Genomic DNA, 21,111 nt, shown 5'->3' with positions numbered 1-21,111 from the left:
ATTCTAAACGATAAAGCACCTGATTACTAAAGGGAACTCTGTTGTCCAATTGTTAACCTACATAGTAGAAATCTAAGGTCATCTGCAAATAATAATTTAGCTGTTGTACGACCGAACACAAATTCAATGAAGAAATCTTTTGCATATATTATTTAAAACAACTTACTCAAATACGCGAATGATTTGTATGTTATGTATATATATATATGAATTTATTTTTCTCTTGTTCTACAGACAGTGTATAGTTAGTATGAATAGCGCATTTACATAATATGTTAGAAACTGTAAGCTTTGTAATATTTGTACGGTTTTTTTCTTTGTGAGGGCCTCAAGGTAGATTAGCGAAAGCTACTTGAGTCACCCTCTTTAAATAAAGTCATTACTTATTTACTTACTTACTTATTTACTTACTTAAAACACCCGACTCATTTAGCCATGTGTATGAACTTATAGTTTGTATCTTACAAATATGTTAGTTTTGTATTATAAATGCACATTTAGTATTTATATAACATGTTTCACCTAAGGAATGGACAACATTACGTTAGGACATACAAAAAATGTAGTGGCTAGACATTCGATATTTTAAAATTCTGCTTCAAGAAAAAGTTTTCTTTTACATTTGAAACTTTGAAAATGTTTATCTTTTTCAGAACTTTCTTTTGAGTATAGTTTTAATATGATTTTATTACTTTATAGGGATAATAATGAAACTGAAATGTTGATAAACTTTCCTCATACATGTAACACATTAAGACAGGTTCCTCTGCTGAATATTTCGTTAAAGGCTTGCTTCAAATTTCAGGCAATACCAAAAACGGGTATGATGTTATAATATAAATCAAGTAGGAAGCTAATATACTAAATTTTGCAGATTTTATGTGCAAAATTACAACGGAACATAGAAAAATGCATTTATTTAATTTGAAATGGTACGCCGGACATGCAATTTTTAACGTAAAAGTAGATTTGTGTGTTCAATAAAATAAATGTATGGTGCAAAAATTTATAGAATTAACTTAAAATAAGAAAAACATGTCCGGGCCTTTCTGTAGATATATGGATGATTTTATTTTGGTATAGGCAAATGGTTGCGTTCTTAAATCATATCCTAACGTAATTTTAATCCGAACGCATTACCGTGCGTAACGTCAGATATCTAGAGAAAGACAGGTAGGAGAAAAAAGAAAACTCATTTGGTCTGAAGTATAGGAAAATAAATATTGTGATGAAAGTAAAACGTCTTTTTTATATATATATAACTTTGATTTATTTGAAATATTAGTCGTGAATCGATATCGAAGAAAATCCTTGTAGCAGATCTTAAAGTCAAAGTGGTGGTGGATTTAACGGAATCTACAAAAGAAAACATGGAGTGTGTAGTTAGCAGTTTCTTATTTCGATAGACATATTATGTTATAAATTTGATTAAATGATCGATTTTTCAACGTATACCAGCGCTATTTCAAGATATTCAACATACACAATTCTTTTGAATAACGACCCCCCTTTTTTTCCAATTTTCTGAAAACAAAACTTTTTAACGAAATGAGTATTGAAATAGTGACATCCTTGGACTTCTCCCATCCGTCAGTAAGACGGGGTTGAATGATATAGTTGATTAAAGTGGGTGTGGGTTAACTTGTAGTTCAAGGTAGACCACTCTTCAGGATATTTTAAGGAGTTTGACAAATGAACATCCCAAACAAACTATTTAGTAATTTATCTGGGCGTAGTAATTAATTAGCAATCACATAACAACAGTCTCCTAATTGTTTTTCTTTCGTTGGACATACTGTCATCTATTTAAGGCAGTGTGGCAATATTCTTTCAAAATGGTTTGTTTTGTAAAAAAAAAGAATAGTTTTCTGATTCTCAGTATTATTAACGAAAAATCATCAGTAAAAGGAAAGACAAGATAATTGTTTCATTTGAACAAAAAGTGCAATGAATAATTTGTATAGTAAATGATAAATCGGAAGTTCGCCACAAGATTAGGTTTTAGATCTTGAATCACTTTTCTTGTTAAAATATCTGACTTTGTAAAACAGAATATGAAAATAAGGAAATAAACTATGATTTGTTTTACCTGCAGCTGATTGTTTTCTTCATTTTTTGGTTTAAGCAATGCTTTTCTTTTACCACGATTCAAACATACTACTACCGCAATACATGTAGTTACAAAGACAGCAGCAGAAATACTCAAGAAAAGAAATACAGATTCAGGAATATTTCTCAGAGTTGTTATTTTGAAATGTTTTTCTGTAACAAAATACATGTATGTATCATTATGATATTTGGAGTTAAATAATGAGACTAAAGCCTGTCCTTGTAAAAAATGTATTGTACACATATATGAAACTTTCGTATTCTAATAACCAAGTTTTAATGAAGATAGATTCCATTAAAACAAATGAAAATAAAACAAAAAGTAAACAAATTAAACCTCCCCTATTTCATACAAATTTCATAAGTGAAAAACCATTACAAATGTTAATTAGTAACGCCAATGCATGTTTTTATTATTACCATGTTCGGTATTAGTTGCTTTATCTGTCGACTGTAGATGAACACATGCTTGTTTACCTTAGAAGATCACATGACATTTATATACATATGTAGCTAGAAAAAATAGACTTCATGAAGTAAAGGCATCTTTCGTGACGTTTAGCAAGAGAAAATCATCAATTCAAACAATAATATTTCTTTATTAGTTAACTACACTGTTATTGGACTTAATATGATGAAAACAGCACCAGATGATTTGATATTTCATCTTATAAAAAGAAACTGAGATTTGGATAGTTCCACTTCAAGGTAAAAAATGTTTATCTCTTGTAAATTTTGATATGAAATGAAAAGAAACCAGGTGCTCCGCAGGGCGCAGCTTTATACGACCGCAGAGGTCGAACCCTGAACAGTTGGGGCAAGTATGGACAAAACATTCAAGCGTGATACAGCTCTGAATTTGGATTGTGATCAAATTTTTGACATTACATGGTTTTTTTTTTACACAAAACAAAAGTCAAGATTTTACAAATCAATTAAAGATTTCTTCTTCAAACTTATTTAAATCTAAAATTAAATAGTTGACACAGCATAGCTTTCTGACACAGAATGAATGTGGTCTAATGAACTTAAAACTTTTTTTTTGCCTTTGAGCAATTCACTATGCTGTTGAATATTAATCCTCTAAAAAAAACGTTTGAAGAAATTTTCTTTTTATTTATTTAAACTGAAATGAGAAAAATTTAACCCCCACCCCACCCACCCCATTTTTTTCACATCCCCGTTTCCCTTTTTCCAAAACTGATATCAATTCAAATTTCTAATGGAGTTTGCAACAATAACTACTCTTTTAAATACATCATAAAATATTAAAATGTAAAATAAAGTGCTTGTTATCACTGAATGGTAAAGATTGGTTGGTAGTAAAAGTGAATATACATTGTTTATTGTATAAAACAATAAAAAAAACTTAATCAGCAACATTTAATATTGGCAAATTTCCAATGAAGTTATTTACATAAAGTTATTGGCAAATAAAAATAGAAAATGACATCGTAGTCATGTCTGGCAAACGTCCAACATACATTATCTAAAAACATTTTAGATAAGATAAGGAAACAAAGCTTCATCAGCAACATTTTATATTGGCAAATTTCCAATGAAGTTATTTACATAAAGTTATTGGCAAATAAAAATAGAAAATGACATCATAGTCATGTCTGGCAAATTTCCAACATATATTATCAACTTCTATTCTATACAAAGAAAGATAACTCCAATTGAAAATTAATTGCTATTGCACAATACTTGATATGGAATCCTGATTTGGACCAACTTGAAAACTTGGCCCATAATCAAAAATCAAAGTACATGTTTAGATAAAGCATATCAAATAAGCCCAAGAATTTAATTTTTGTTAAAATCAAACTTAGTTTAATTTTGGACCCTTTGGACCTTAATGTAGACCAATTTGAAAACTGGACCAAAAATTAAAAATCTACATACACAGATAGATTTGGCATATCAAAGAACCCATTTATTCAATTTTTGATGAAATCAAACAAAGTTTAATTTGTGGACCCCCATTTGGACCAACTTGAAAACTAGGCCAATAATTAAAAATCTAAGTACATTTTTAAATTCAGCATATCAAAGAACCCCAAAGATTCAATTTTTGTTAAAATCAAACTAAGTTTAATTTTGGACCCTTTGGACCTTAATGTAGACCAATTTGAAAACGGGACCAAAAATTAAGAATATACATACATAGTTAGATTCGGCATATCAAAGAACCCCAATTATTCAATTTTTGATGAAATCACACAAAGTTCAATTTTGGACCCTTTGGGCCCCTTATTCCTAAACTATTGGAACCAAAACTCCCAAAATCAAACCCAACCTTCCTTTTATGGTCATAAACCTTGTGTTTAAATTTCATAGATTTCTATGTACTTATACTAAAGTTATGGTGCGAAAACCAAGAATAATGCTTATTTGGGCCCTTTTTTGGCCCGAAATTCCTAAACTGTTGGAACCAAAACTCCCAAAATCAATCCCAACCGTCCTTTTGTGGTCATAAACCTTGTGTTTAAATTTCATTGATTTTTATTTACTTATACTAAAGTTATTGTGCGAAAACCAAGAATAATGCTTATTTGGGCCCTTTTTTGGCCCGCAATTCCTAAACTGTTGGAACCAAAACTCCCAAAATCAATCCCAACCGTCTTTTTGTGGTCATAAACCTTGTGTCAAAATTTCATAGATTTCTATTCACTTAAACTAAAGTTATAGTGCGAAAACCAAGAAAATGCTTATTTGGGCCCTTTTTGGCCCCTAATTCCTAAAATATTGGGACCAAAACTCCCAAAATCAATCCCAACCTTCCTTTTGTGGTCATAAACCTTGTGTTAAAATTTCATTGATTTCTATTCTTTTTTACTAAAGTTAGAGTGCGAAAAACTAAAAGTATTCGGACGACGACGACGACGACGAGACGCCAACGTGATAGCAATATACGACCAAAAAATTTAAATTTTTGCGGTCGTATAAAAATATTGTAACACTGTTGTTAATTAATAAAGATACTATTACGTGTATCTGTATTGGTCTTGTTATTGGTTCTCGGCCAGCTGTATTAGCCTTCGGTTTCGCCTCGTGCCTATACAGCAAGCCTCAGACCAATAACAAGGCAAATACAGAAATACTCACTCAATAATAAATTATCATAGTAAATATTTACCATTACATGCCGGTAAGACACTTTTATTGCCAGCTCCTATCCGTAAACCCATCAAAGTGCATCGTAGTTCTATGTTACCTCCGCATATTTCTGCATTGTTTATTAACGATATACTTGCATCTTTGTAGAAAATGTCTGTCATATGGCTATTGCTACTGTATGTCGTTGAAAGCAGAGTTTCCTTTAAAAGTTAACAATGATAAAAGCAAGGTAACATAACAGGTTGTCTCGAGAAAGAGAAATATTGGGCCACACTAAAATTAAATAAATAAAAACATAACCATAAATAAACAATATATATATATAACAAGTCAAAAAGGGTACAACATCCCCAAACAATAACTATAAAATGGACAAATACTAGATATTTCGGATAACAGATATCCTTCTTCGGTAATAGCACGATGTAAAATGAATCACGTCAATCTATTCAAATTACAACACTATCAAAATCTTTAAATTTATACAAAATAAGCGAACATCACAGTCGCTGGTACAATTTTAAAATATCCAAACACGGCGCTAAGATATGCTAGAAAAAAATGTTATTTGCGATGTGAACTGGCACAACTCTAAATTTCCAAAGGTGGTGATAGTTAGATGTTACAACAACTGCATGGATAGTAGTCCCCAAATAAAAAAAAAAAAAAAAATGCCCTAACCGATCCAATTTGGTATAATATTTCAAATTTGACAACGGTAGGGCAATTGCAACAGAAACTACATATTTAATTAGCCTCCCAAACGATTAGCAGTTTAATAATTATTACAAAAATAAGGTAAATTAATTGAACGTGGCTGCGTACTTGTACATCCATCCCAAATGAATGAAGCCATGTAATTTAAAGTAATTTTTAAATCTTCAAACTGTAAATCCCGTATGGAAGCCGGAGTTACTGGAAACAAGTTATCATCTTTCTTATCCAAAATCTTTCACGAGCGACTCTGTCTACCTTCAACCAGCCCTCGTTGTAGTCTATGAGTGTGATGGTAAAGTTTTTGAGATCAGCTTGGGCGTGCCCAGGTGATCTCAAATGACGACTTACGGGTAGGTCGGGCTTGCAAGTGTAGTCACTTCGATGACCATTCATGCGTTTGTTTAATGGCTGCTCTGTCTCGACAACATACTGCATGCCACATCGACACCGAAGGAGGTATACAACATTCTGGGGTTTCGCAAGTTACATTGCAAAATATAGTGTGCCCGGTCGAGTGACAAGTAAATGTTTGAGTATTTAGTATTTGTTGACAAGTCAGTCTGTAACAACATGACTTGCACCATCCTGCAGTTGAACAGCTCTTACTTGAGGAGACGTCAGCTCTTGCAAATAAGTCTATCAGACTTGCTGGTCTAAAAAGCTAAAACAGGAGGATTGGGAAAGATCTTTGATAATTTAGGGGGCTTGACAATGATTTACCAATTGGCACGGATCAAACGTGAAAGGTTAGTAAAGGCGGGATTATATTTTAGAACAAACGGGACTATTTAGCTGCGCCTCTTCCGTTTGTACTGTATCAGGTCATTGCGGCTGATATTGTTAGCACGTGCAAACCCCATGTATATGTCCAATTTCTTATAACCTCGTTTGGTAAAAAATTCCACGAAGTTCCTGTAACCGTTTAGTGACAGCCTCCTCAGAGGAGCCGATGGACTTCGTTCGTCTTGGTTATTTTTTGTAATGTTGACTTTGGTTCATTAATATGTTTGAAAATTGGAGTTTAGTGTCTCGATTTTTGCTGAAATAGTACACAATTTTATTAAGTGACCAGTTGAAGCCCAATTCCGGATGCGGGTTGTTTTGGTCTGGTGAAGACCGGTTGGTGTCTTAGGGCTGTTGTTCTTCTTTTCCTCTTTCACTCGCTCCCATACAGTTTCATTCTGTTTTAGATTTAGTTTTGAATAATTACGAAATGCAAAAAACAAATCCATGTATGATTGGGGCATATACATGTATTACTGGTCAACTAGTCATTTGCATCAAAGCGATCATTGGTTTCATCGTAGATAGAACCATTTGTAAATTGCATATACCCTAAAGCCTCTCGTTTTAATTAACGATGGTAATATTTGCCATACATGTATTTGGTTGGGAAATGAAATTCATATTTTTTATGATTCGCGATTGTTGTCAAAATAAAAAAAATCTTAATCATTACATTTTGTTTAATATGTAATTATGTTATATTACTCTTGCATCTTACGTTATGTAGTAATTCACATTCCGGCATTGGATATATATGTTGGAAGGAAATATTAACACCAGTGTTTCCCTTTAAACTCCATGTAATGCCTGTATTCTGCTGATAAGGCAAAACTACAAAATGCATTTATTTCAATCAACTATAATTTATTTGTGATTTGTAGCATTTGTAGAATAGAATATACAATATATTAAAAGAAAGACAACTCTAAAAAAAAAAGCGTGTTCAACAATGATTTTGAAATAATTCAATTAAAAAAAAAATAACACCAGTATTTAAAAAGTTCAAATTTTAGAACATATATTAATACATGTCATTAATTGTGATTATTAAATGATGAAATTTAAAGGCATAATATTACTGCAAAAAAATATCAATGCGATATATAAACAGTTTTCATTTGAAATTATAATTATGAATGTATTAAGAAATTATACTCGTCTACCAGTGAATAAAAACATAACATTTTAATTAATATTTTATTTCCGAGGAAGGGGGTAGCATATAGCAATATTGAAATTCAGAAAATATATTGATAATCACTTAGAATGTAATAGGTAGGTTCTGCATGATGAGACGACAAATGTAAGTCTGCTGCTGGAAAATAATGGTTTGTTAGGTAGGGATGGTTATGTTGCATTGGAGGGCCCAATAACAAACTGCTTAATATGATTACATTAGATATGTGTTTCATTATAATACGTTATTCTGATTGGCTACACTGCAATCTCGCGTTATTCTTTAACCAACTTCATTACACAATATAATCATAGCATTCATGATGACAGGAGGTCCCACAATAACGTGCACACTCAAGTGAATTAAATAAAAACTATAATAAATAGTGTTTTCATGATTTTAGCTAATAAATGTAATTATAAGTATTGAATGCTTCTTTTTGTAACTTCATGGGGTTATTACAGCGTTGACCGGCCGCACATTTTTAGAATGAAGCGCTTCTGCGCTTCATACGAAATGTACCCCGGTCAACGTTTACACCCCAATGAAGTTACAAAAAAAAAACATTCAATTCTTAAATGAAACTATTGCAAATGATCTCTAACGTACAAAATGCGTGGCATTACCCGTAGGAGAGAATAATCGAATGTTCCAATCAACAGAACATTTGAGAAGTCAGTCGGTCCCCCTCCTGAACGAACAACTGATAATCCAAAATCAAAACATCAAAATCAAATGTACATTCATTTTAATAAGTAAATAAACTCATCATAGTTAGTTATACTAGAACACACCCGTGATATCGCGGGTCCGTGACTGATATATAACTATGCGTATGCCTTATTTTAGTATTGGTATTGTCATGTGATAAAGTCATGCCGATTCATAACATGTATAAGGTGCACAGTTTTCTCTGCTTTCAAAATCTTTCTGTTTGAACCCGTCGACCTGGAACCTATCAATTATTGGTAATATTAATAATTTGGAAAACAAAAGGGCCTGGAATGGAGTATTTTTTACTCAACAGTATACAGCAAAATTCTAAATACACTATTTGGTGGTTCGCCTGTCAGATGCGGAACGTACAGATAAGGTAATAGGTAACAGGTGAATATACTATTGGAATCGGTGTCGGATTCGATCCGGAACTTCTTAATTATTGGCAATATTAATTACGTGGAAAACAAACGGGCCTAGAGTGGTGTAATTATATTAGTTATATATAAAGTTGAATTCTTTGATTCATCGTTTTTACGTGATGACGGCTGACAAATTGGACCTCGTAATTTTAGTATTATAGATATATCTCAATATGTATTTACCTATGTAATTTGATTCGTTTAACTTCAAAACAGCGTCGAAAGAAAATACATCTGAGATGCAGGTGTATGATACGTTGATATCGTCGACTCCTGCATAAATGATTGTACGAAATGAACCATTACTAGATGAATATTCCAGATATTTTGATGGATAAAATACTAGACCATGGTGAACAATGACATCAGATCTTTTCATCCACGTGACTTTTGTTTGCTGTATAGATGATATATCGCAGAACAATGTTACATTTCCTCCTATGATAATTGGTAGTCGTTGAACAGTCCAGAATACTATAAAAATGAAAGAATTAATGTAAAACAAGCATTCAAAACTCGATACTGTAAATTCAGAAATTATTGCGATTTTGTCATTTTAGACTTAAATGCGATTTTAATTTTTACGATTTTCAACAAAATCCTGTTAAATTCATATAAAATATTTCAAAATGCGAGTTAAAATTATTGCGTTAACTTTACAACTCTGCCGCATTTTCGCAATAATAAAAACCTCGCAATAATTTCTGAATTTACAGTATCAATTTTATAAAACATCTAGTATCGCTAGTCGAAACGCGCGTCTGTCGGCGTAAATATAAAATGTCAATCTTTTTATCTCTGATGAGTTTAACCACCTTTATTTTGAAGTATTTGCGTTTTTTGGAAAATGGAGATCGGACCTCTAATAAACGCGCTCGTTCCAGATGTATTATGATTGCCTATGGAACAAATATCCACAAAAAACTAAACAGTGGCGGATCCAGAAATTTTCATAAGTGGGGGCACAATGACTGCCTAAAAGGGGGCCCGCTCCAGTCATTATTTAGTGATTCCCTATATAACCAACTATTTTTTTCCCCAAAGCCCCCCCCCCCCCCCCCCATAAATCCGCCTCTGCTAAAGGTAAGAAAAATACATGTATAAAAATAGATATCTGAGTACGGTCCTAAAATTTTTGGCCACAATATCAAACTGTATAGTAAGTTTACACAGGTGGCTTCAACTCCCTGTGGTTTTTTACACATACTAATCAAACTCGATCTTGGTGTTATTAAAAAAAATATCGATACTTACGTTTTTCAGTACTTATGCAAGTCCAGGTTAATGGGCATAACAGTACTAGGATCAAACTCCAGATCATAAAAAAATGAATACGTGTCCACTTCAATAGCAGGTGGAAGTTAGGTCCGCTGCTGTATGCCCTGAGGTAATCGGTGCCCTGAGGTAATCGTGGTAATGCGTCATTGATTTAATACGCACGAAAATATAGTTCTTATTTAGATAGATCTTAATACCAAATTTAAATGTGACAAAATACTAAAGATGTCAACAAACTTCCCAAATGATTTTATTATTTGTATTCACCGATCATTCATTTCGTATGTACGTGTAGGTTGGGGATGGCTGGTAAAATTATAAACTTTTTTTTTATAAAAGTTCAATTAATGATCTAAAGTTTTCATTCATGACAGGGTTACCTGAGGTAACCCAAACAATAACAGCAAATAAAACCTATTTAACTCAAGTTAATTCAGATCACCTTTACATATACATCACATAAACAATACAACTTCAATGAATTCCTACATTATAAATGATGAAGTTTGTTTTATTACACCATAAATGCTTATACTAGCAAAGTATCTACTTAATATTCTGTCATGAGAGGGTTACCTCAGGTAACTCATGAAATAGCAACAAGTATTATCCATTCATATCAAGTTAACTTAAGTCGCCTTTCCGATATATCACATAAACAATACACATCTATGAAGTTCTACATTTGAAATAAAGAAATTGTCTGATTACAACATAAATGTTTACACTAGCAAACTATCTAAAAAGCATTCTTCATAACATAATTACAAATATAACCCACTTAACTGAAGTTAACTGAGGTCACCTTTACATGTGCATCACATAAACAATACAACTTTCATGAAGTTCTAAATTTAAAATAAAGAAGTTTGTTTATTACAATTAATGTAAACACTAGCAAAGTGTCTACGAAGGATTCATTCATTACAGGGTTACCTCATGTAACCATACCAGTAACAACAAGGATAACCCATCTAACTCAAGTTAACTCAGGTCACCTTTAAATATATATACATCACATTAACAATACAAATACATGAAGTCCTACATTTCAAATTAAAAAATTGTGTAATTAAAATATCAATGTATACACTAGCAAAGTATCTACTAAGAATTCTTTCATAGCAGGGTTACCTGAGGTAACCAATACAATAACAACAAAAACAACCTATTTAACTCAAGTTATTTCAGATCACCTTTACATATACATCACATAAACAATATAACTTCAATTAATTCCTACATTAAAAATAAAGAAGTTGGTTTTTTTCACCATAAATGCATATACTAGCAAAGTATCTACTAAGTATTCGTCATGACAGGGTTACCTCAGGTAACCCATAAAATAGCAACAAGTATTATCCATTCGTATCAAGTTAACTTAAGTCGCCTTTCCGATATATCACATAAACAATACACATCTATGAAGTCCTACATTTAAAACAATGAAATTGTTCGATTACAACATAAATGTTTACACTAGGAAACCAGCTAAAAAGCATTCTTCATAACACGGGTACCTGAGGTAACCCCAGACATAATAACAAATATAACCCACTTAACTGAAGTTAACTGAGGTCACCTTTACATGTACATCACATAAACAATACAACTTTCATGAAGTCCTACATTTGAAATAAAGAAGTTTGTTTATTACAATTAATGTTAACACTAGCAAAGTATCTACGAAGAACTCATTCATTACAGGGTTATCTCAGGTAACCCAATAATAACAACAAATACAACCCATTTAACTCAAGTTAACTCAGGTAACATATATCTATACATCGCATAAACAATACAAATGTATGAAGTCCTACATTTTAAATTAAGAAATTGTGTATAATTACAACATCAATGCATATACCAGCAAAGTATCTACGAAGTATTCTTTCATAACAGGGTTACCTCAGGTAACCTAAAAAATAACAGTAAAAATAATCAATTAAAATCAAGTTAACTTAAGTCAGGTAACCATAACAATACCAACAAAGATAACCTTTTTATTTCAAGTTAACTCAGGCACCTTTAAATATATATGCATCAAATAAACAATACCAATCTATGAAGTCCTACATTTTTAAATTAAGAAATTGTGTAATTAAAAAACAAATGTATACACTAGCAAAGTATCTGCTAATATTTTTTTTCATAACAGGGTTACCTGAGGTAACCCAAACAATAACAGCAATTACAACCTATTTAACTCAAGTTAATTCAGATCACCTTTACATATACATCACATAAACATTATAACTGCAACGAATTCCTACATTGAAAATGAAGAAGTTGGTTTATTTCAGCATACATACATATACTAGCAAAGCATCTACTAAGTATTCTGTCATGACAGGGTTACATCAGGTAACCCATAAAATAGCTACAAGTATAATCCATTTAAATCAAGTTAAGACAGATTGCATTTTCTAAATATCACATAAATAATTTACATCTGTGAAGTCCTACATGTAAAATAAAGAAATTGTTTGATTACAACATAAATGTTTACACTAGCAAACTATCTAATTAGCACCTGAGATAACCACAAATATAATTACAAATATAACCCACTTAACTGAAGTTAATTGAGATCCCCTTTACATGTATATCCAATAAACAATATAACTTCAATGAAGTCCTACATTCAAAATGAATAAGTTGGTTTATTACAATTAATGTAAAGACTAGCAAACTATCTACGAAGTTTCATTCATGACCAGGGTTACCTCAGGTAAACTCAATTATAACACCAAATACAACCCATTTAACTCAAGTGAACTCAGGTAACATTTACATATAATCGCATAAACAATACAAATCTATGAAGTCCTACATTTTAAATTAAGAAATTGTGTAATTACAGCATAAATGCATATACCAGCAAAGTATCTACGAAGTATTCTTTCATAACAGGATTACCTCAGGTAACCCCAAAAATAACAACAAATATAATCGATTCAAATCAAATTAACATAAGGTTGCAGTCTTGTTATTGACTGCTCCTTAGGCTTTCATGCAAAACAGCTGATCTTCATGTTCATATCATGTATGTACCAAAGTGAAATTGTGATTTAATTGAAAAAAAGGGGGTCTTGCCATGAAGAATAAAAAGTTACGCAATCCTGAAGTCAACTCATTTTTTTTCTACTTTCTGTTTGCTATTTTTACTATACCTCACCACTTCAAGTAAACATGATATCCTTCCACTTTCCTGGAATGATATCCCCAAAAGATGCAAGATTTTTTTAAAAGTCTATATTTATGTTTCCATTCACCATAAACCTATAAACAAACAGAAAAAAATGAGTTCAGAAAAAAATTCAGTCTACCAAATTATCTGTAAATCTCATTCTAGTCTATCTTTATGAATAACCTGACAATGCCCAGTTGTACAGTGGTTCCCTGGGGTAACATGACCATGCACAGTAGTACAATGATTCCCTTAAGTTACCTACCATGCACAGTAGTACAATGGTTTCCTGAAGTAACCTGACCATGCACGTTAGTGCAATGGTTCCCTGAGGTAACCCGACCATGCACAGTAGTTCAATGGTTCCCTGAGGTAACCTCACAATACACAGCAGTACAATGGTTCCCTGAGGTACCATGACCATGCACAGAAGAACAATGATTTCCTGAGGAGACTTGACCATGCACAATAGTACAATGGTTCCCTGCAGAGTAGTACAATGGTTTCCTGAGGTTACCTGACCATGCCCATTTGTACAGTGGTTCCCTGAGATAACATGACCATGCACAGTAGTACAATGGTTCCCTGAGGTAACCTGACAATGCACAGTAGAACAATGATATCCTGAGTAAACCTACCATGCACAGTAGTGCAATGGTTACCTGAGGTAACCTGACTGTGCACAGTAGTACAACGGTTCCCTGAGATAACATGACCATGCACAGTAGTACAATGGTTCCCTGAGGTAACCTGACAATGCACAGTAGAACAATGATATCCTGAGTAAACCTACCATGCACAGTAGTACAATGGTTACCTGAGGTAACCTGACTGTGCACAGTAGTACAACAGTTCCCTGAGGTAACCTGACCATGCACAAAGTACAATGGTTCCCTGAGGTAACCTGACCATGTACAGTAGTACAATGGTTCCCTGAGGTAACCTGACCATGTACAGTTGTACAGTGATTCCCTGAGTAACCTAACAATGCACAATATTACAATGTTTTCCTGAGGTAACCTGATCATGCACAATATTAAAATGATTCCCTGATTAAACCTACCATGCACAGTATTGCAATGGTTTCCTGAGGTAACCTGAACATGCACAGTAGTACAATGGTTCCCTGAGAAGACTTGACCATGCACAATAGTACAATGGTTCCCTGCACAGTAGTACAATGGTTTCCTGAGGTTACCTGACAATGCCCAGTTGTACAGTGGTTCCCTGGGGGTAACATGACCATGCACAGTAGTACAATGATTACCTGAGGTTACCTACCATGCTCAGTAGTACAATGGTTCCCTGAAGTAACCTGACCATGCACAGTAGTGCAATGGTTCCCTGAGGTAACCTGACAATGCATAGTAGTTCAATGGTTCCCTGAGGTAACCTCACAATACACAGCAGTACAATGGTTCCCTGAGGTACCATGACCATGCACAGTAGAACAATGATTTCCTGAGGAGACTTGACTATGCACAATAGTACAATGGTTCCCTGCAGAGTAGTACAATGGTTCCCTGAGGTTACCTGACCATGCCCATTTGTACAGTGGTTCCCTGAGATAACATGACCATGCACATTAGTACAATGGTTCTCTGAGGTAACCTGACAAAGCACAGTAGAACAATGATATCCTGAGTAAACCTTCCAAGCACAGTAGTACAATGGTTACCGGAGGTAACCTGACCATGCACAGTGGTACCATGGTTCCCTAAGGTAACATGGTCATGCACAAAGTACAATGGTTCCCTGAGGTAACCTGACCATGTACAGTTGTACAGTGGTTCCTTGAGTAACCTAACAATGCGCAATATTACAATGGTTTCCTGAGGTAACCTGATCATGCACAATATTACAATGATTCCCTGATTAAACCTACCATGCACAGTATTGCAATGGTTTCCTGAGGTAACCTGAACATGCACAGTAGTACAATGGTTCCTTGAGGAAACCTGACAATGCACAGTAGTACAATTATTCCCTGGGGTAACATGACAATGCACAGTAGTACAATGGTTCCCTGAGGTAAAATAACCATGCACAGTAGTACAATGGTTTCTTGAGGAAAACTGACAATGCAGAGTAGTACAATGATTCCCTGAGGTAACTTACCATGCACAGTTGTACAATGGTTCCCCGAGGTAACCTGACCATGTACAGTAGTACAATGGTTCCCTGAGGTAACCTGACTATGCACAGTAGTACAATGGTTCCCTGAAGTGAACTCACAATACTCAACAGTACAATGGTTCCCTGAGGTACCATGACCATGTACAGTAGAACAATGATTCCCTGAGGTAAACTCTCAATACTCAACAGTACAATGGTTCCCTGAGGTAACCTGATCATGCACAATATTACAATGATTCCCTGATTAAACCTACCATGCACAGTATTGCAATGGTTTCCTGAGGTAACCTGAATATTCACAGTAGTACAATGGTTCCCTGAGGAAACCTGACAATGCACAGTAGTACAATAATTCCCTGAGGTAACATGACCATGCACAGTAGAAGAATGATTTCCTGAGGAGACTTGACAATGCACAGTAGTACAATGATTCCCTGAGGTAACATGACCATGCACAGTAGAAGAATGATTCCCTGAGGAGACTTGACAATGCACAGTAGTACAATGATTCCCTGAGGTAACATGACCATGCACAGTAGAAGAATGATTTCCTGAGGAGACTTGACAATGCACAGTAGTACAATGATTCCCTGAGGTAACATGACCATGCACAGTAGAAGAATGATTTCCTGAGGAGACTTGACAATGCACAGTAGTACAATGATTCCCTGAGGTAACATGACCATGCACAGTAGAAGAATGATTTCTTGAGGAGACTTGACCATGCACTATAGTACAATGGTTCCCTGCACAGTAGTACAATGGTTTCCTGAGGTTACCTGACCATGCCCATTTGTACAGTGGTTCCCTGAGATAACATGACCATGCACAGTAGTACAATGGTTCTCTGATGTAAACTCACAATACACAGCAGTACAATGGTTCCCTGAGGTACCATGACCATGCACAGTAGAACAACGATTCCCTGAGAAGACTTGACCATGCACAATAGTACAATGGTTCCCTGCACAGTAGTACAATGGTTTCCTGAGGTTACCTGACAATGCCCAGTTGTACAGTGGTTCCCTGGGGGTAACATGACCATGCACAGTAGTACAATGATTACCTGAGGTTACCTACCATGCTCAGTAGTACAATGGTTCCCTGAAGTAACCTGACCATGCACAGTAGTGCAATGGTTCCCTGAGGTAACCTGACAATGCATAGTAGTTCAATGGTTCCCTGAGGTAACCTCACAATACACAGCAGTACAATGGTTCCCTGAGGTACCATGACCATGCACAGTAGAACAATGATTTCCTGAGGAGACTTGACTATGCACAATAGTACAATGGTTCCCTGCAGAGTAGTACAATGGTTCCCTGAGGTTACCTGACCATGCCCATTTGTACAGTGGTTCCCTGAGATAACATGACCATGCACATTAGTACAATGGTTCTCTGAGGTAACCTGACAAAGCACAGTAGAACAATGATATCCTGAGTAAACCTTCCAAGCACAGTAGTACAATGGTTACCGGAGGTAACCTGACCATGCACAGTGGTACCATGGTTCCCTAAGGTAACATGGTCATGCACAAAGTACAATGGTTCCCTGAGGTAACCTGACCATGTACAGTTGTACAGTGGTTCCTTGAGTAACCTAACAATGCACAATATTACAATGGTTTCCTGAGGTCACCTGATCATGCACAATATTACAATGATTCCCTGATTAAACCTACCATGCACAGTATTGCAATGGTTTCCTGAGGTAACCTGAACATGCACAGTAGTACAATGGTTCCTTGAGGAAACCTGACAATGCACAGTAGTACAATTATTCCCTGGGGTAACATGACAATGCACAGTAGTACAATGGTTCCCTGAGGTAAAATAACCATGCACAGTAGTACAATGGTTTCCTGAGGAAAACTGACAATGCAGAGTAGTACAATGATTCCCTGAGGTAACTTACCATGCACAGTTGTACAAAGGTTCCCCGAGGTAACCTGACCATGTACAGTAGTACAATGGTTCCCTGAGGTAACCTGACTATGCACAGTAGTACAATGGTTCCCTGAGGTGAACTCACAATACTCAACAGTACAATGGTTCCCTGAGGTGAACTCACAATACTCAACAGTACAATGGTTCCCTGAGGTACCATGATCATGTACAGTAGAACAATGATTCCCTGAGGAGACTTGTCCATGCACAATAGTACAAAGGTTCCCTGCACAGTAGTACAATGGTTCCCTGAGGTAAACTCTCAATACTCAACAGTACAATGGTTCCCTGAGGTAACCTGACAATGCACAGTAGTACAATGGTTTACTGAGGAAACCTGACCATGCACAAAGTACAATGATTCCCTGAGGTAACCTGACCATGCACAGTAGTACAGTGGTTCCCTGAGGTAACCTGACCATGCACAGTAGTACAATGGTTCCCTGAAGTAACCTGACCATGCACAGTAGTATAATGGTTCCCTGAGGAAACCTACCATGCACAGTAGTACAATGATTCCCTGAAGTACTCTGACCATGCACAGTAGTACAATGGTTCCCTAAAGAAACCTGACCATGCACAGTAGTGCAATGGTTCCCTGAGGTAACCTGACCATGCACAGTAGTACAATGGTTCCCTGAGGTAACCTGACCATGCACAGTAGTACAATGGTTCCCTGAAGTAACCCAACCATGCACAGTAGTACCATGGTTCCCTGAGGTAACCTCACCATGCACAGTAGTACAATGGTTCCCTGAGGTAACCTGGTCATGTATAGTAATTTACATATGACCTGAGGTAACCTTGTCATGTACAGTGATTTACAGATGACCTGAGGTAGCCTGTCCGTGAAAAAAAGAACATAGATATAATCTGGACTAAGCTGACGAAGGAAGTTATGAACATTCATGTGTGGTAACCTGAGGTTTCCAGAAAATAAGCGTTTTGCAAAGTTTATCTGTGGTAACATGCAGCTGGTACAATGACCATGAAGTTGTGACCTTAGGTAACCTCACCATATTCTAACATACAGAGGTATTCTGAGGTTACATATTCATATACAGTAGTTAAGAGATGACATTAGTTAACATGTGCACTTGGCCATGTATAGAAATGCAGAAGTGCCCTGAGGAAAACTAAAAAAATAGTGTTTTGTAAAGTTTATACAAACTGTGGTAATACGAGTATGTGCAGTAATACAGAGTAACCTCACCAAGTACAGCAATACAGAGGTATTATAAGGTAACCTCACAATGTTCAATCATACAGAGGTGACCTGAGGTAACCTCACCATGTGAGCAATCATAGATATGATCTGAGATACAGGCAAGACACAGTTATTTAGAGATGAACTAAGGTTATCTGACCATGTACAAAAGTACACTGGAGATGTGAGGTTTTTTCTTGAAAATATCCAACATCTGTACAAATAAGATTAATTAAGACAATTAACATTTTAAAAAAGCAGTTATATACTATATAACCTGTGCTTGTTACTACGTTACTTTCAAAGTGATGTCAAATGAAAAAAATATAGATTACTGTTCGTACTGTAATGTTTCTCTTTTTTAATACTGGTGAATAAAATCCTTACAGTGTGTACTGGCTGGTCATCATCGCGTATGATGCGATTTTGATACGCATACACAGCTAATGAATAGTATGCATGAATATAGATAAGATCAGCACGTGAAGTCATAGACTGAAAGTTGTAGATTTGTAGATGCCGTTTATAGAATACAAAATTAGATCACAAACATAGTTATTAAAATTGAGAAAGGAAATGGTGAATATGTCAAAGCGACAACCATCCGACCATAGAGCAGACAACAGCCGAAGGCAACAAATGGGTCTCCAATGTAGCGAGAATTCCCGCACCCGTAGGTGTCCTTCAGCTGGCCCCTAAAAATATGCATAATAGTACAGTGATAATTGGACGTCAAACAAACTCCGAATTATACACAAGAAACTAAAATTAAAAATCATACAAGACTAACAAAGTCAGGCGCAAAATTGCGGCGGGGTTACATATGTTAATGAGATCTCAACCCTCCCCCTATACCTCTAGCCAATGTAGAAGAGTAAAAGCATAACAATACGCTCATTAAAATTCAGTTCAAGAGAAGTCCGAGTCCGATGTCAAAAGATGTAACAAAAGAAAATAAATAAAATGACAATAATACATAAATAACAACAGACTACTAGCAGTTAACTGACATGCCAGCTCCAGACCTCAATTAAACTGATTGAAAGATTATGTGTTCATCATATGAATATCAGGCACAATCCCTCCCGTTAGGGGTTTAGTATCATACTATCATAAAATATATGAGAAGAACATAACCCGTGTCATGCCAACAACTGTTTTTTAGAAATAAATGTGTTTAGTTCCGGTGCAAAGACCCTATCAGAGAATCAATATTAAAGCCAAAATATGCAATCTTTGATGACCTGACAATAGTATCGTAACTATATCCCTTTTTAATAAGTCTATTTAAAGTTTTTGTTAGTTTCTGAGAAGAATACTGACATTTTTGTGCTTTACAAAAAATATTTCCATAAAAATTGGATGTGAAATACCTGAACGTATAAGATGTCTGCATGTTGAGTTATATTTCCTTATACGGGTGATAAAATTTAGTAAATGTTTTGACCAGTTTGTAATATCGAAAACCCTGGTGTAATAATTTTTCAGTAATACATAAATTTCTCTCGCTAAAATCTAATACGTTGTTACATACACGAGCGAATCGTACAAGTTGAGATACATAAACACCATAAGATGGTGACAAGGGTACGTCACCATCTAAAAACGGATAATTAACAATAGGAAATAAAAAATCATCTCTTTTATCATAAATTTTTGTATTCAGCTTCCCGTTTATGATATAGATATCAAGATCGAGGAATGGGCAGTGGTCATTGTTAGCATTACATGTGTAGCTTTATTTAAAGTAAGTTCTACAGTATAAATTTCTTTAGTATACATACGGAAGTCGTCATTATTGAGAGCCAATATATCATCCAAATATCTAAAGGTATTGTTAAATATTTGTATCAAATGTTGTTTTGATGGGTCTGCTAATTTTAGTCATAAATTGTAACTCATAACAATACAAAAACAGGTCCGCAATAAGTGGTGCACAGTTAGTCCCCATTGGAATTCCAATAACTTGACGCTATACGGAATCTCCAAAGCGAACAAAAATGTTATCAAGTAAAATTCAAGCGCATAAGTAGTATCAAAGCATGTTCAATTGACATAGTTCTTTTGTTTATTGCTACTAAAAAATGATCAAAAAGAGTTTGAACATATGTACTCGCATTCCGACTTTTTAAATGCCCAGTTAATTAGGGATGTGAATTTTTCTTAATAAGAATATGAGGCAAAGTGGTATATAGGGTAGAAAAATCAAAACTTTGAACAGATTCAAAATCACCAATATATGCATGCAATTTATCAAGTACTTCCAACGAGTTTTTGACACTCCAAAAGTAATTAATTCCACT

At 34.8% G+C, this 21,111-nt stretch overlaps 1 long non-coding RNA gene across 1 annotated transcript; it reads right to left on the bottom strand.

The window, feature by feature from the left end:
- Positions 1 to 2,095: 2,095 nt before the first annotated feature.
- On the bottom strand, positions 2,096 to 7,563 carry LOC139486328 (uncharacterized). Its single transcript, XR_011655546.1, has 3 exons — positions 7,451 to 7,563; positions 5,249 to 5,429; positions 2,096 to 2,262 (listed from the first exon to the last, which is right to left on the bottom strand). It is a non-coding gene; the product is annotated as an uncharacterized lncRNA (long non-coding RNA).
- Positions 7,564 to 21,111: the final 13,548 nt, after the last annotated feature.

The sequence above is a fragment of the Mytilus edulis genome, chromosome 8 (genome assembly GCF_963676685.1).
Source record: "Mytilus edulis chromosome 8, xbMytEdul2.2, whole genome shotgun sequence".
In the NCBI taxonomy this organism is placed as follows: Eukaryota; Metazoa; Mollusca; class Bivalvia; order Mytilida; family Mytilidae; genus Mytilus; species Mytilus edulis.
Note: the sequence above shows the minus strand (reverse complement) of the source record. Positions and strands in the feature narration are given on the sequence as shown.